Below are 17445 nucleotides of genomic sequence, written 5' to 3'. Positions count from 1 at the left end.
GTTACAGCTGATAACAAGTACAAAATTAAAAATCATATCTAGCAGGTGTATTTCATCAGAGGCAAGCAAACTAAAAGTATTACAATGGACAAGTTTAAAAAAATAAGCGAGCCAGCATTTGGTATATAAGTGGAAACTAATCATAGTAATGCTGATTCATCATGACAAATGAATATTTTTATGCTTATTAAAGAAAATATGACACGGTTGAATATGTTTTGGAAATACTGCCTTCAAAAAATGATTATTTTTATGATGATACTAATAAAGTATAAATCTCGGGTTTTCTGAAAACTTCAGAACCTCTTTTTCCACTGGTGATAAGTAAATTAGTCTTTAATTTACTAAAAACTTTTCAATAAAAATATTTGAATCCTTCTCTGTTTTAAACTAATACTCAGTTTAGTTTGTTAGACAAAATCATACTCAAAAGAGAGCACCAGTAGTAGGAAAAATTACTGTAGTTGTGATGAAAGATGTAGAAAGATGTTAAATTTGACAGTCTGAAAGGAACATAAGTTGGACAGACTAGCCAAGGATGAAATTAATAACAAAGTTAGGCAATTTCAATTCAAACTGCCAAGGTCTACACCAATTATAGCATCAGCACCACTTTTCAGGCACCTCAGTGTCTACATGAGAGAACAGACGGTGACCCAGTCCACAGTCTTCTCAAACTGGCAAAATCACCTACCACAGCTTTAATATATTTGTATCAAAATAGGGTTTCTGCTCACTCTCATAATAGTTGAACTGCAGTCTAAGCTTCTGTTTCCACTTTATTTCATGCTGTTTTAAGAAAATGCAATAAAATAACTCTTATAAATTTCTTTTTTACAGGACAGGGATGTATGTTGGCTTTATTTTTAAGGAGACAGTTTTCATCTTTGTAGGTAGGCAGTTCTTCCTCCTTGAATTTTAATTACATAAATCTATAGAAAACCTAACTTGGATTCACAGTGTGCTTTCCAGAGCTAGACTGAACAGAACAAAAATGTGATTGGCTTTTTCAGAGATGTCTTAAAGTGCAGTGAGTGGAGAGTCAAATCTCCTTCATTTGGCAGGCAGAGTTATGAGGACTGACTTCAGGATAATTTTACATGAAGGAGGTCTACAATCATCTATTCACTTATTCACTCATTTGCTTATTACTTAGCAAGACTTTACAAATATATACTTACACCAGGCTATGCTTCTTGCCGGGAGTTTCAGGAAGGAGGATGAGAGAAATGTGAATCAATCACCTGCCCTTAAGGAATTTCTGGTTAAGTTCAGAATTACCTGTAAAAAAAACATACACAAACGAACAAACAAAAACCTGTCAAAAGTTAATTATGATGCAATATTGTTTTATTATATCCATTTTTTCCTTCATATTTTAATTCCTTTATTTATTCATCCAGTCAATAATTCATTTAACAAACAAAAATTACTATTGTGTTTCTGGCACTGCAGAGATGCAAAGCTTAATACATCACATTCCTTTATTTAAAGAAGAACATTCTAGAGATAAAATTTCCAAATGAATTTAATTAACGGGATAAAAGAAAGTTGATTGCATTATTGTTCCCAAATATTCACTCTTCTTTCCAATAAGAGGATTATTCATTCTCTATTATTGTCATTGCATACGCGGTGCCTTCTCTTGATGTTGGGTTGGTCCATGAGGCTTCTTTTGTCCAGTGGCATGTTACTAGAGTGGTGCTCACTGAACCCGAGAGACAACTTTAAAAGCTACTGCGTCTTTCAACCAGCTTTTTAGTTCTTTTTTGCTTGCCAGGAAAAAAAGCAAATTCAAATAGGGGCTTGACCTTCAGTCTGAGTTCCCGAATCAATGACAAAATACATAGGAAAGTTTAGCAGCCAAACCTTAGCTGCTTACATAAAAGAGTTGAGAAATGAAATTGTTGTAAGCTATTGAGATCTTTTTTTGTTGTGGACATTTTTAGTGTAAGACTGACTAATACCATACTATTCCACTTTACTTAACAAATACTGAAAATTATTTATCGAAAAGGTACTCCGTGAGCTGTATTTTTAAATTTTTCTACCCAGTTAAAGATAGAAGATGGTTCTTATCATTTAAAATACATGAGAAAATCCAAGGAACTACTGATGAGGATGATATGTTTGGAGGAAAAGACAGATTTTGATAAAATCTAAGTGAAAGGAAATATTTAATGAGAAATTACCCTGAACAGAGAAACAAGAGTCATGGCTTATATGCTATTCTAAAACGTTGGTATACTTGTCCTCAAGCAAATAGGAAAGTAAAGAAGGGTTTTAAACAAAGGCAAAGAATTTTGTATTTTTGAAAATCTTTCATGGTGTCACCACCTAAATTGAGAAGTCCTAGGTTTAAATGTTTTCTTTTCCATTTGTTATTTTTGGGACCTTAATCTTTTGCATTTTCAGTGTCTCAATATGAAAAATGTGGGAATTCAGAGACTCAATGTATGTGAACTCCTCCCCACCCACCCCCACCCCAGAAACAGAGTAATTTCTTACTTAGTATTTCATACTATTTGAAAGTTTATTTTTTCTCTGGAATCTGTAAATTGGGTATCAGCAGGTAGGAGATGTGTCCATAAACACTGGTAAGAGCATACTGGGGAAGAAAAAAAATACCTCTTACTGCTGGCTTAGCTGATGTTATTTAATAGATAGGATGACTTACATCAAAGTGATATGTATCGTGGAAAAGAATTTGCGGAGTTGTCTTGGTTAAGTCTGAAGCTATGCATGTAAACTGAAATTTCCAGATCTTGTTCCAAATGCCAAAGATAGGGAACCATTCAAATATTTAAATAATTTCCCCAAACTGAAACATTTTATTGGAGTCCTGATCCTGAAAATAAGGGTGGATCTGAAACATACAATTATTGACAAAAGATTCATTAATGTACCTTTAGGAAACACTAAAGGTACATATATGGATATTTATATATATATAATACTGAGGTATTTGTGTGTGTGTGTGTGTGAGATTACTGTGGTGTTTTATCCATGACGTTGGAATTTAAAATTATATCAAACACAGAGGCCCAATAATTTAGAAAATTTATTCTCTGTTCTTTACAAAAATCTGTATGCATGTTGTTCTTTTTAGTTCCTTTATTTCTAGCAAATTGTAGTAGCCTCTTTTATGACCACAGCCCATTTATCTTAGCAGGAAGCATTGGTAAAATACATCTGCATAGCATGAATGCTCGTCTGATAAGTGCTTCTCTGCGGACTGAATGTTTTAACTTTTATAAATAGAGAGAACCATTTCTCCCCTGGGTAAAATCTATGCCATAGATTAATACACACCCTTTCATCACTGAAATGGGCTGCAGTTAGAGATGTATGTTTATGATGCTTCTTTGGTGCCCTGATAGGTGGATAATACATATTCGGCCTTTTCAAAAGAAACACAGCTGTATTATTCACACCACTGGCTTTAATGAGCTGGCTCTGAGCCATCGTCATCAATCCTGACATTTACATTCCCCCCATGTTGTTCCAGAGCCTTGCGATGACATAATTGTTGCTTGTATAATAAGTGCCAATGTGAAGTACATTAGCCATGAAAAGCCTAATTTATAACCCAAATGGCCAATTTGACCATTAGCTGGGAAAAAAAATTACATCTTACAGTTTCAAAATCAATACTACTTCAGGGCAGATAATATATATGTTTAATATCTTACAACTTGGTGAAGATTACAAGGTTGATTGAAATGCCTCAAAAATAGGGATGAGAGCCATGCAGCTGAGCAATATGGGACTTGTAATTTATTTCTTTAATATAGCAGCAGTTTGTCAGGAGTGTCACAGAAATCTGGATTGGGCTTTATTATTGTTTGCACACTGCTCAGCACAAATGAATAATTCAATCCAAGGCAGAGAGAACAGAAGAAATATTAACAGTTATTTAACCTGACCACTATTATATATCAAGGAACTGCATTGTCATCAGGGTTTCTAGAGAAAATGCAAAACAGCCAGTTAAATTTAAATTTCAAATAAATAACAAATGCTTTTGTAGCACACCCACGTCCCAAACACGGCAACCTTGATGGTCAGTATATGGTTGGCCCCAGGGTTCGTGCTATACCAGTTGGGTGAGGATGGGGTAAAGAAGATGTGATAATGTGTTAAGGTCTTGGGTTCTCTTAATACTGTATCAGTTACCAAGGTCTGACAATTAAGTTCGTGAACTTGTTGCAACGATGTTGCTAACCTTTTTTGATATCAGAGGGATCATTCATTATGAATTTGTACCAACTGCACCAACTATTCACCATTTTACTATTTGGAAGTGCTGAAAATGCTGTGAGAAAAAGTTAGATGACCTGAACTTTTCGCCAATTCATGGCTCTTGCATCAGGACAATGCACCAGTTCACACAGCACTGTCTGTGAGGGAGTTTTTAGCCAGTAAACAAATAACTGTACTGAACACCCTACCTACTCACCTTATCTGGCTTCCAAAGACTTCTTTCTTTACCCAAAGATAAAGGAAATATTGAAACGAAGACATTTTGATGACATTCCAGACATCAGGGGTAATATAATGACAGCTCTGAGGACCATTCCAGAAAAAGAGTTCCAAAATTGCTTTGAGGGGTGAACTAGGCACTGGTGTCTGTGCACAGCTTCCCAAGGGGAGTACTTTGAAGGTGATCATAGTGATATTCAGCAATGAGGTGTGTAGCCCTTTTTCTAGGATAAGTTCGCAAACTTCATGGTCAGACCTCGTATATGAAAATACATTCCTAAGCATTCTATATGAATATCTGTTCAGGTACCCAGAAAAAATTGGAGAATATACATTGCACTTAAATCACACTTTAAATCAGTGGATTTCTCAAAAAACTTTCTAGAAAATAATCATGCGTCCAAAGGCACAGTAAGTTACAGTAAGCTATAATATGTTATCCTTTAAATTTGTTCTGGAAATAGTTAAAATAAATCGAGTTTGGAATTCTTGCTACAGTGTCAATTAAGGGAAGAATGTATGGTGTCAAAGCAGCTGGTAAACTTGGTTCTTTCTGTCACTAGTCAGTGAAAGAGTTCATCAACCTCATTATCTGCCAACCCAAGTATTTGACCAAACGATCAGCTCCTTGTCAGAAGAGCTCATCTGATGATTTTAGAGAACCTAATTCTTGATTTCATTCCAAGACTCAGTGTGGTACAACCTAGAACACTTTTGCTGAAGATCTTGTATGTGAAGAACCTAATCATGAGATCATTTCAGCTGGAACTCTAGTTTAGGATGTGTTTATACACGTTAGTTCAGACATGTTAGCAGAACTAGCAGCAATTGAAGATAATTGACATAGCAGTATAATTGAAAAGACCCAAATTTCTAGTATTCCATGCTATGCTGTTTTGAAGTTTTACTTTTCATGTGATATTAAATATCATAAACATGATATTGAACACCTATGACATTAACATTATATGATATTTAATATTGCCATTATCACTAATAAATACCCTCACTGAATTTTGCCTATGGAACAATATTTTACTCATGGCACTTGCAGCAAAGAATCTTTGCTTTAAGCCACTAAGATTTAGCTGTGTTTTTTTTTTTTGTTTGTTTGTTTTGTTTTGTTTTGTTTTACCAACGCCTAACCTAGTCTATTGTGGCAGATATACTCATTGAGTTCTACAGAGTATAGATGAAAGCATAGTAAGTGTCCAAGTCACTATTGTGAATTCTTTACACTGGTCTAATGGGCATTTATAGACCGGCAGTGGTGAATCAAAGCAAAAACAAAATAAAAAAATAAAAACCTGAATGATCCACAAGCTTAAAGAGTTTCTACTTGTATTTTCAGGAGGGGAACACCCATATTAGGAAATCTGTACTTACAATATACTTAAATCTCATTTAGTTTTATTTCTCTCCCAAAGATAGATTATGCCTTAATTCATGCTGTATATAATGTGCTGTTTCATTATTACTATAATTACTAATTTTTAATTTTTAAGTCAAAGTCCTTGGTGACTTGTATTATTATATGAAAGAAAAGCGAAAAGCATTAAAATGTGACGTCTGTCTATTTTGTACCCAATGTTTACCATAGCAGATCATCTAATCATACTAAAATGACCAAATTCTTATAGGTAGGAAGTGGAAAACCAAAGCCTGTACCTTTTGCAACATATCAACTTCTAGTAAGTCTCCAATTGCCTGGAACCGACTCTTTCCTATGGCCACTATAATCTATGCCTCTGTCAGCCTTATACGTTGCCACTTTGTATGTAGCAGGCAGGATAAGTAGATAAGGTTTTGTAACAAATAAGTTCAGATTCCTAGTGGCTTAAAATAGTAATATTTATTTATTATTCATGCTAAATATCAATCTCGGTTGGCTAGGGGAATCTCCTACTGTTTTCTCAGACCAGGACTGAGCTCTAGTTGGAATTTCACATGTGACTGATACAGAACGAGAAAAAAAAAAAAGAACACAGACCAGCTCTTAAATTTCCATCATCCAGAAAGTACATGTCATAGGTGTGTCACATGTCACATTTCTTTGGCCTACATCAGTCCCATGGGCACACCTAGCTTTATGTTATTTGGGAATTGTAATCTATCCATGTACCTGGAAAGAGAGAGAGTAGGAATATCTGTGTGAGTAGCCCTGACGACTATCAGAGCATATTCCATTTTCCCCTTTTTCTGCAGAAAAGTACATGTTTTGGTTTAGAAAAGGCTACTTCCTTGTTGCTATGGTGTTTTTATGTGAAGCTTTCATTTGTTCCAACGTGTCAGTGCAGTACTGCAAGCTAAAAATAGAAAGCTGAAGTTGAATTAAGATTAGTGCTTTTGCTTATTTCTACTGTCAAAGAAGTTTTAAAAAATTCTACTCAGATTAATTATATATAGCTGAAATTCCTAAATAGTTTATTGATTTAATCTACAATATTGCCTCTCTGTCTCTGTCTGTTTCTCTGTCTCTGCCTCTATTTTTCCATTTTTTTCCATTCTCTAGCACACTTAAGTTTTTTTATCTTTAGTTCCCTTACTCATTTCATTTAGGCATGATATATCTTATTGACCTTCACATCAAATGTCATATCTCTGAACTTTTGATTGAATATTCTGTAGAAAAGGAGGACGGAGACACTTAAAGGACTTATTCAAAATCTCAATTACACTTTGAAGCACACCTCTAGATTTCTCAAGAAACTCTCAATTATGACAATTGAATAAAGGCCCAGAATTTGACCGTAAAATGCTGCCCTTGGCTTCTCATTGAGAAATAAGTTGATCTTGACCGATTAAATTGATCTTAACCAGTTCAGGCAAGATGGTTGGGCATTGTTTATAGGAACCAAGGTCAATTGATACTTGATTTCTTTCTTGGTAAATTAGACTTATTTTCTGAAATAGTCCCTTTTCTTAATAAAAATGTCTCATCAATTTCCTTTTGAACCATCTTTGTCACTTCTATTCTCGGACAATTGCCTAATTTCCTCGGTTAGAGACCCTTGACTATGGGGCATAGATCTTATATTCTGGTAGTTGATAAATGTTCTTGTACTTTTAAAGATTTCTGGCGCATAAAACCACAACAGCAAAAAGTAATGAACATATTCCTGTTTACATTTAATTCATTATTTACAAATATCATTCGTCATCACTGTAGCTTCAGTTAGTATGTTGAAACACATTTGTCAAAAATGAGACTCTATAATTAAAATGCATACATTCTTATCATACAGAAAGAAACAAAAATAGTTTGCAGTAAATGAATTACTGCATTTATACTCATTTATATTGTGCCAGGCCTTATTCTAGGTCATGGCATTTTAACAAAGGATGTACCTGGTATCACCTTCATGGAGTTCCTGGAAATGTGAGACTGCAAAGTAGTGGTAGTTATACTAGACTACAAGGAAAAATTTCAAGCTGAAGGTACTGCTGACAGTGCATGTGCTCTGGTAAGTCGTGGTCAGAAGGGCTATTGGGCTGAATAAGGACATTAATTTCATGAGTAGATGTAGGAGAGGGACACAGGAAGAGGATGGGCAAAATCCTAAATACAATCTTCATTAATCCACAAATTTCATTTTAGACCAGACTTCTTTTTTGAGACAGGTAATGAAAACAGGGGTTTATTTTTTTCAACTCTTTTTTGGCAAGATTATGGTGGTGCTGGTGGTGCTGGTGTTGGTGGGTTTCTATGGAATACAAGAACTCCTATCACCTTCTTCGCTTTGTATTGGGATTGGGGCACAGTTCACCAACAGCCCAGAACACTCGTGACCAAGCGTCTGCAACTCAGGGAAGTTGCCACCAGATGGCAGGTTGAGCTTGTTAGGGATAAAATGCTAGCAATCTTGCCCTTCAAATGCCAGTGTATAGGATGAACCTGTATGCTCAGTGAAGTAAGTCAGACAGAGAAAGACAAATACCTCATGATCCCACTTATATGTGGAATCTAAAAAAACGAAACAGAAACAGACCCATAGATATAGAGAAGAAGCTTATGATTGCCAAAGGGGGTGGGAAATTAAACAAACAAAAAAAGAACTGACTACAGGTCACAGTTGCCTTACACAATAAACTTTATAGTCTGCCCCTCAAAGAGATTGGATCACAGGATTAAGAAAAGGGAGGGGGGATGATGGAGGGGTGAACAAAAAACTAATCCATCATCTCATATAGATACCAAAAAACAAACAAATAAACAAACGAAAGTGGTTTTTTCTGTTTTTTTTTTTTTTGTGTGTGTGTGTTTTTTGTGATTAGAACTTGAACAGAGCTTTTCATAGCTTCATGGGGCAGAGTAGGGATTAGAGTCCAGGATTTGGCCAGTTATTGGGGGTCCTGGTGAAGTAGCCTCAATTATGTTGTGTCTTAAAGGTTCCTATTCAAAATATAAGGGGAAACAAAAGTAGACAGAAACTCTTAGAGAGTTTGTTTTTGTTTTAGAATCATCTCAGTCCCTGAAATTGGATTGAGGTTATCTCAAATTGCTCATGCCTCCAGCTACCCGATATAAGCATATATAAAACCTCTTTGGAGAAAGAAAACATCTTTCTTGGCTACATATTAATTCTATGAACAGTTTTGTAAATACAGCATTATATGAAAAATAGTCAGGCACCCAAGGTGATGAAACTTGACGAATAGAATTCAGCAGAAACAACAGCTAATAGGAAAAGGTCTCCAAGGCCTGTGGATATTATAGTTATCAGACACAAACTTTAAAATAAATATGTTTACTATGTTCAAGGAGCTAAAACACGATGGAGAATTTAAGTATAAAACTGGAAACAAAAATATAAAAATAAATAAATAAACGGTAGTTTACAAATTCTTCCTTAAGACAAGTCATTGTCAAGGACTTTTAACCCTTTGTGTCTCAGTTTTACCATAGAATAGTTCATGCTGTTTTGTTACACAGAAGTTTAGGGGCAATTATGTTTTTACGTTAGTTGTCTCTCTAATAAAATGTCCCCAGTTTTGTCGCTGTTTATTCTCTGTAGTATTTGCACCCTTAGTAGGGTCCCCAAGTATTTAGTGACAACTTTATCATGTAGTAGCTTCAGCTAAACCCCCAAAATGCAGTGGATTATCTTTTATTTATTTATTTATCCATTTATCTATTTATTTTGCCAATTAGAAAGTTTTGATCTTTTCTATTTGAGTCCAAACAGAAAGCTAGAGTTGATTCATTCATTCACACAAACACTTAATGTAATGTCTTCTGTACACTAGTGAGATTTTGTGCACAGTACTGGGGACACACAGGTAAATAGGGAACCTCATAGCCTACTGACGGTGACAGCCAGGCTCACAATTGGATTGATTAAAGAATAATGGGGCATCAAGGACGGCTGCAGAAATTTTTCTCTAATTGGGCTTTATTTATGTAAATGGTCAAATTACTTTGTCAGCCAATTCCTTTTTATTTATTGGATTCTTCTTCTTCTGAAGAGATACCTAAGTGTCAAAGAGAGATCCTGGCAGGAAACTTTGTAAATATTTGATGGTCAAATTAAATCTCTTCTGGATCTTATGCTGGAGCATACCATTCTCCAATGAAATGATTAAGATGTCGTGATAATGAAATTATGAAATTATTGTGGTAGAAATAACTTAACTTTACAATTGTTCAAACATACATATCCTGGCATTTCTTGAAAAAAAAATCACTAAAATCCATGCCTCCTGTATTCTTGCCTCCACCATTATCCATGTCAAAAATACTCATCACGTTATCATTCTTTGCATTTATTTTACCACATTCAGGGTTATGACATTTGGATGACTGTTAAAGTCTATAAAGACTTACGAGTTAATACTTAGGTCATCTCAATTTCAAATTTGTAATTCTTGTTAAAAGTAAATAATTGAGTAAAGAAGAAGGGGGGCTGGAAATTCAAATCCTCTCTTGAGTTGCATAGACCTGAATACTTGATAAATGATGCACATGAGTGTATGATCAAGCCTTTCTCTGTTGGTAAAAATAGACATGAAATTTTACTGGGAATGTAGTTCAGTGAAAGATAGCCTGGGAATAAAGTGATTAAATTAAAAGAATTTCACGCATATTAAAAAAAAAAGAGGACTGTCAAATCTCGTATTACTTACATGTGGTTCTGTGGTAACTCCTGTAACAAGAAGAATGCTGACGGTTGGATAGGAATTTTTAAAAACAGGACATTAATTTTGAACATCTCTCTATTTCTGCTCCTATCTGGTAATGACAGAAAAGCCTCAAAGTAGCTAAAGAACCATTGGGACTTCATTGCCACTCTGGTGTCTATGCTTTTTCATAGATAAAATCAAAAGCCAGCCTGTGTGTGTACAGCATTGGACACCAGGTGCTGTGGTCTCAGGGCATACCTGAGAGGCAGGAAGCATGAACAAGAGGGAGATTCTACATGCCCTTCGTACCTCAGAGATCTGTCAGTTCCCATCTATTGTGGGATAACAAATACGTTTTTGTCCTAAAGCAGTTGATTTAATACATTCTCACTGAGCCCAAAGTGTTGTCCAGAAGAGGACAAAACTGTTGTCCTTTCTTTTTTCATTATTTGATGAAGTGAAGTCTATTATGAGCTGTAGTAAGTTTCCAAAAGAGCATTTTATTTATCTGAAAGTTATCAATGATTTGTGACTCTTCAGCTCTACTTTTCTATGACTGCTGCTGTAATAGACTTGTTGGGAGAGGAAAAAAAAGAAGAGAGAGAAAAAGAAAAAGATAGGCTACACTAGTATTAAGGGTTTTGTTAACATCTCCACAATCTTAATGTCTGCTTGAACAGTTTTTTAGATTAAATAAAGGGTGTGTCAAATAGAGTAAAGAAATTAATTTTCTGTGCCCTTTGTTGGCTAGACATAGTTCAGTAAGATGCCGAGAGAACTTCTAACTGCAGCCCACTGTTAGGTCTTCATTGTAAATGGTCTGATTTTCCTGTTGCTTTAATCTTTTTCTCTTTCCCCAACCATGCTGTAGATGTGCCTAATCAGGTTTCATGGTGCACAACATACAGGGGACACTTATACGTACCCCATAATGGGTTGTTTTATAATAGTGCAGCCCAGGTTTTAAAAGATGTGCAGATAAGAGGCCCAATGACTATTGTTCAGAAGTGCTTCTCAAACTTTCTCTGGTGCAAGACACATTTGTTCTTTCTCCCAATCCATTAGAGATAAGTGAAAAATTTTAAAACATATAAAATACAAGCCCCTATTTTCCTTGTTAGACTCAAAAGACATAAATTTTGTCTTCGAATTCCTATAAATGCTCCCATTTACTCTCAATTTCTATACTTAATTCATTGTGCATAGGTAACAATTCATGGGCTAGCTATGGCCAGGGACCTCATTTGGAACACCACTGGGTTAGATCACACATGACTAGCTTTTATTTGTTATCTACAAGGTGAATCATAACTTCATTGGCTTTATATGTGTATTTTATTGAACTTAAATGTGTAATAGTAAGGAAAGTATTCTTTAAAATGTAATAATTTTATGCGTGTGCCGTAGTGGTGGTAACTTGGGTTATATTTTGATTTCTGTAGTGGAACGATTTTCTTTTTTCTTTTTCTTTTGGCTTGAATTATTTCACATACTCAAAGTGGGATATGGAATGAAAGCATTGTAAGTGATCCTAAAGTAGTTTCTTGCTGCATTTGTAGGTGTGAATTCAAGAACCTGAGAAAGATAAACCATAAGTTCCCACTCTTTAAATCCAAATGACAAAACGTTCTTTGACACGTGTCTTTGTTGTAAACATTATTGTACGTGCATGGAACAGGGTGAGGGATCCACAAATGGCAGCTCATGCTGAGCAGTGGACCTGAAAGCAGAGCTCGATACTGTTATAAGACAAAAAAGGCAATAGTAAACTGGAAAAATATGCAAAAAGGTAGACTCTTAAATATATCTAGATAGCAATATAACATGTACTCATTAAATGTGTACATGGGCAATAACTAGAAAATGAGTGAGGGAAAAGCACCTTTTATTCAATTTTATGTGCAATTGTAGACAAGTTTTCTTGGATTTCCAGTAATAGTATCTGCAATAAAGTAATTAATTTTCTCCCTTTTTTTATTTTTGGTCTTGTATTGTGTCTCATAAATGCAAAGTAGATTAGAGAGCCGAATTGAAGCAGTTGTTTTACAGTACTAGATATATAATTTTCTCTCCCTCTCTGTCTGTCTGTGTTTCTGTGTGTGTGTGTGTGTGTGTGTGTGTGTGTGTGTGTGTGTAAAATATCTGGGATTGTTATATATATCATATACGTGTACAATATCTGGGACTTGTTACATATAATGTATATGTATATAATATCTGCGACTTGTTAGTGCTCTGTCTTGAACAGGAGACAAAAAATGTCAGGCGCTTCTAGCACTAGACCCGGCTTGGATCGAGGGAAAAACTAAAAAAGAAGAAAGTGCTACCAGCGACGGATAAGTTAAAAGAAACAGCGAGTTGCTGCGAATGAGGAAGTGTAATGGGCTTTTGGTTGTATCCTAGCAACGTGGAAGACTTAGGCAGGGTTCAATAGTCAGCCTGCAACAATTCAGGTGTTGTTGGTCTGTGGAATGGTCCCTGCAATGTGGAGACTACGGTAGGTAGACACCAATCTGAAATACAGAGACCTGTGCTGGTGTTTGGAATTCAGAATGAGCACAACGAAAGATGAGAGAGAACGTGTTCATCCTGGGAGAAGAGGGTCCCTAACAGATACTGATGTCAGTTCTCCCTGGGTGAAGCCAATGGACCTGAACATCCAGACCCATGGCGATCTGTCCGCACCTGCATAATAATCAGCCTTTCCGGTGTGGACAGAAAAGCCTTAGGAACCGGCGCTCTTCCTCCAATATCGACAGCTCTGGGTATTCGCTGATGGACACATGAGAGGACTGAGTTCTGGGAGTATCTTCTTAGACGATTTCAGTGCTCGGGGTTCTGCTGTGCAGACCGAGCCTGCGGTGGAATGGGTGATGCTGTTTAGGAAGCCCCGTCTGTACTGTCTGGTTTCCCATCCAGCACCCAAAGGCGGTGCCTTCCGCCTGTGGATAATCAGGGAAGGTGCCCTGCCTCAGAAAGTGAAAACCAAAATGAACACGGCAGCCAGCCGTCCGGTAGCTTATTTTCCTCACACATTTAGACTGTTTCCCAGTCTGTAAAATTAAGTGGGAAAATTTGGGCAATTACCTGGATAATGTAACCTCATACAAAACAAACAAAAAAAAACATTTGAAAAAGATCCAGATGATACACCGATTACCATATGTCGCCCATAATAAGATTCATCTAGAAGGTCATCAATTTCCCTTTTTAGTTTTTATTTTTAAAGCCATCACAATCATAATCACACTGAATAAAAGACATACCGTGTTCCCCCGAAAATAAGACCGGGTGTTATATTAATTTTTCCTCCAAAAGATGCATTGGGGCTTATGTTAAGGGGATGTCACCCTGAAAAATCAGGCTAGGGCTTGTTTCCCGGTTAGGTCTTACTTTTGGGGAAACACGGTATTTATCGCAGTGACTTTGTGGGTACGTGCACCACTCCGCTGGCTGTGGATTCTAACTCACTTTCACTGGATAGACTTTCATTTCTATAAAGGTAATGCTTGAGTATTAGGAATTTTTATCAAACCATTACCTTAGATATTATAGCATTGTCAAATTAATAATACGTTAATAATATAGTACTTCAATCATGTGTATACGGTGTTTGATCTTCACAAGGTAAACAGAAACATAAATATATGAGTTTAGCTCCTCTGATCACTTTTATCTTATGTAACTGGTGAGTCAGCCATAGTTCTTCGGTGTTAGAAACTGTCACATCTCCTCTTTGTACCTCCTAACAAGAAACATTAAATTTTCTCCTGCTTATATTTGTTTTACTTAAAAAGGAATTCAGAGTTTAGACTCATATACATACACAGTGGAATCACGATACTCAAGTTGCTTAATTGAGTCTATTGCCCTAGGGTTAAACTACTTGAGGGCTCTGTTTTCATTTTATCCTGTAAGTAGAGCAGGGGTCAGCGAACTCCACCCACGGAACAAACCTGGCCTGCTGCCTGTTTTTGTAAGTCAAGTTTCATGGGCTCACAGCCATGCCTATTGTTTTGAGAGTTGTCTGTGGATGCTTTCATGCTACAATGACAGAGGGGAATAGTTGTGACAGAACCTGTATGAACTGCAAAGACTAAAATATTAACTAACTGGCCCTCTGCAGAAAAGTGTGCCAACCTCTGAACTAGGTAATTAACCAAACTTCAGCAAATGCTCAAGAATTTTTGAGTCAGATGAATAAAACATTCAGGTTTTTAACTGAATATACACCGAAGACACAGTTTTATCTTTATTTGGACTAGAAGATATAAATGAAAAATCTGTAAGTGGGTCATTGATTAATTTCATTTAGACTGTTAATAATATTTCTACAATGTAGACATTTAATAATTTTAAAAAGTAACTTGCAAAGGGGACTCAAGACATGCCAGGCACTGCTTTTGCCCTTTATCTGTAATTTCTCATGTAAGCATCACAACAGTCCTATCAGGTAGGTGTTAATATTATCTTTACTTTACAGACGAGGAGACAGAGGTCAGAGGTGTTAAAGGACCCGATGACTCACGAAGCCAGGGTGGGCAGAGCGGAAATGAACCAAGGAAATCCTGCTCTAGAATTCACATTCTTAACCATCACACTTCCTCCCTCTACAAGTTTCCTCACGGAATTTTAATGCTTAAGTCCATTATTATTGCCAATTATATGTGTTAATGATAATCTGTGAAGTTATATTTGCATGTGTTGCCATATAGCCTTTTATTTCCGATGATTATGTAGAGTCTTCTTATTAATTTTACTTAGAAGTAAGTACCCATAAGTAATTACTTTCACTGTTAAATAGTCACTGTTTTGTGATCTCTGTACTTGTATGTGCGGAAAATAGTTAGAAGAGTGAGTTTTAACTTCTCAGCTGATTCTTTTAAATACTGTAATCTTAGAGACAAATTGAGAAGCGTTACCTACGTAAATATCTTTGAACATTTTGCTTTGAAGATAGTTTCAATGTCTTCCTTTTGAGACAAGAGTGGAAAAAAAGAAAGGGATCTAGGTTGAGAACATGTAGTAAAAACGTACAATTAAATAAAATTATAGGTAGGACTTGATATAATCATCTCACTGAAAATTATAGGGTTTTACTATCTTGTGTAAAGAAATGTTTTACTAGAAGTGTTTTTCCAACTTCTCCTCGGTAATGTATTAACAGTTTTGCAGTGGCAATGTGATCCAGAATTGAGATAATTATGGTGAAAATTTAGGCTAAAAACATGCATTTACTTCAGGAATTTGGTAAGTGAGACAAAAAGAAACATTTGTAAAATGTAAAGACTTCAAACCTTTTTTCTCACTTAGTGCCTGGCTTTAGAGTTTGTAACTCAATATTTTTTTCAGGTTAGTATCCTGAAAAAAATTTGGCATCATGCTTTCTAGAGCCTACAGATTCTGTCACAGCAAGCATGCCATAGCACTTCCACCAAATTCAAACTGAAATATTTTAAACTACTGAAATTATTAGATAACTAGGTCGCTGACAGTAGTAAAACAGTTTTTAGAAGTTTTCTGGCAAAGTCATTGACTTAAAAAAAAAGATCTATACACCTAGTCTGAGTGGATGGACGGTCAGAATAACACATTATTAGTCTCTCTTTCCCTTTTTTGTAAGTTCATCACCAAAGTTTCTCATTACTGAACACTCTTTTGTACTTAATACCGTATAAATAATTTATAGGTCAAAGTATTTAGCAATATGGAAAATCAGACATTTTAGTATTAGAAGTATTAACCCAGGCTATTCCCATTGAGCCTTTGTAAGTTTTACCAGAGACTTTTAGAAATCCTTCTCACATTTTGGTAGTTTCTACACTGTCAATCCTAAAGTGCTGCTTTCCAGCTTTTGAGGTCTAGAAAAGAAAGACAAGAAACTTATTTTCTACCAATCAAATCCTGACGTGGTGGGCTTTGAATGAAAAAATGAGCTACCTGAGGAAACAGGTAGTAGAATGAGGCATATCCAGTTTGCTGAACCAGGTGTTTGGGGTGGTGGTGCCAGATACCTGACAGGGGCATCAGCTGGGGTTTTGTGGCATGACAGTGTTTCTGTCTTCACCTGTGGTGTGTTTTCAGAGTTGTTACTGGAAGTTCAGCCTAGAACTTTTCTCTCAGCCATCCATTAGTTCTGTGAGTTCTCAGTATCTTTTATTTATTATTATTATTATTATTATTATTATTATTATTATTATTATTATTGTTGTTGTTGTTAGTCTCTGTCCTTTTAGAGCTAATTAGAGTGAATTCTGTGTATGCATATATAGGGCAGGCTAAGCACTCTAAAACCAGAAACAGAAATTATTGGAAGCTGGAAATCAAATTCCTGGGCCAGCGTCCAAAGTGCCGAGAGCAAGTTCAAAATGAGTTTGTAGTCAGGAGAACTTGATAGAATTCCTGGATTCATGCTCATAGCCCGCTTTCTAACCATATGAACAATATCTTCCTCACTTGCCCCAACACCTCCACGGAGACACAGCTCTATCTCACCAACATCTTCCGTTCACTGATCCACATGTGTCTGTTTTCCTACCTTCATTTTTCTATTTCTTCAGCTTAGAGGCCAGAGTACCTCATTAGAATCATACATTCACGTCCTTCAGTTTCTTGCCCATTTCCCCCCCACAACTGCAGAAAACGGGGTGAATCCAGTTTGTCGGCTTCCTACCTAAATTGGTAGTTAAGAATTTCTAGAGAAAATTGTAGTATGTTTACTGATTTTATCACTATATGTTTATGATCCCCAAGAAGACAGTAGCCATCTACTTTTTATAGTAAATTTACTAGCTCACGTCGTACATTTAGCATGACTATTATACTCATTTTTCTCCCTCTCCT

The sequence above is a fragment of the Rhinolophus ferrumequinum genome, chromosome 7 (assembly GCF_004115265.2).
Source record: "Rhinolophus ferrumequinum isolate MPI-CBG mRhiFer1 chromosome 7, mRhiFer1_v1.p, whole genome shotgun sequence".
In the NCBI taxonomy this organism is placed as follows: domain Eukaryota; kingdom Metazoa; phylum Chordata; class Mammalia; order Chiroptera; family Rhinolophidae; genus Rhinolophus; species Rhinolophus ferrumequinum.
Note: the sequence above shows the minus strand (reverse complement) of the source record.